Source organism: Microtus ochrogaster, chromosome 17, assembly GCF_000317375.1.
Source record: "Microtus ochrogaster isolate Prairie Vole_2 chromosome 17, MicOch1.0, whole genome shotgun sequence".
NCBI lineage: Eukaryota > Metazoa > Chordata > Mammalia > Rodentia > Cricetidae > Microtus > Microtus ochrogaster.
This window is the reverse complement of record NC_022019.1, coordinates 3,465,302-3,466,437: the sequence shown is the minus strand read 5'-3', so window position 1 is coordinate 3,466,437 and position 1,136 is coordinate 3,465,302.

Below are 1,136 nucleotides of genomic sequence, written 5' to 3'. Positions count from 1 at the left end.
CCATTTTCCCCTAATAGCAGTCCTGTTGGCTCCAGCATCACTGTGTTCCCCTGGCCCTCAAGCAGACTCCAGACACACCCCTCAGTCCTGTCAGAGGCCAGGCCGCACACGGCACAATCTGCACCTCTTTCAGTTCACCTCTAAAGCCTGTTCGTTCGTTTCTGGCTTTCTCCTACATTCTTATCAAACCCACCCACCTCTCTTCCTCTTCCAGCCTTTGATTTGCCAAGGAAGCTTGATGGGTCCCCACACTGGCCATTATGCTTTCTGGTGCCCTTAGTACTGTAGCCCAATGAACAGGTAAATAATGAATTTAAAGTCTTTCAGGAAAAGATCAGAAGTTAGCATGTGTCCCAACACCCCCTTCCCCGAGCTGACTCTACCAGCTACATCCTGCTCTCAGCCCCCCCTTCTTCAAACATCCTTCAGCTCCTCTAAGCAGACCCTTTCCTCCCTCAGGACCCCAGGGGTTTCCCTGTCTGAAATCTTTCTCTTCTGACCCTTTCTATTTAACCCTCCATTTCCTCCTCCTTCCTTAGGCTTATTTATTAGTTTATGTGTGAGTGTTCTGCATTTATCTATCTGTGTGCCCCATGTATGTTCCAAGTGCCTACTGAAGCTGGAAGAGGTCTTAGATCCCCTGAAACTGGAGTTACAGATGGTTTTGAGCTGTCATACGGGTGCTGGGCACCAAAACAGGTCCCCTGGAAGAGCAGAAAGTGCTTGTAACCTCTGAGCCATCGCTCCAGTCCCATGCAGAATTATCTTTTAAAATATCTCCTCTCCAATCCAAATATTTGCCTTATTAGCTTAATCATAGAAAAGTTTTAAATCAGGGCTCAGGATACAGAGGCAGGAGAATTGCTACAATTTCAAGGCCGGCCTGTCTTAAAAGGCGACTCCAGACCAGCAGGGCTACATAGATCCTGTCTTTTAAAAATAAAGTCTTTCTCTGAAAAAGGTGTGTGTGTGTATGTATATATGTACTGTGTGTGTATATATGTACATATGTGCTGTGTGTGTATATGTATACACATACTGTGTGAATATGTATACATGTGCTGTGTGTATATATGTGCTGTGTGTATATGTGTATATATGCTGTGTGTATATGTATATATGTGCTGTGTGTATAT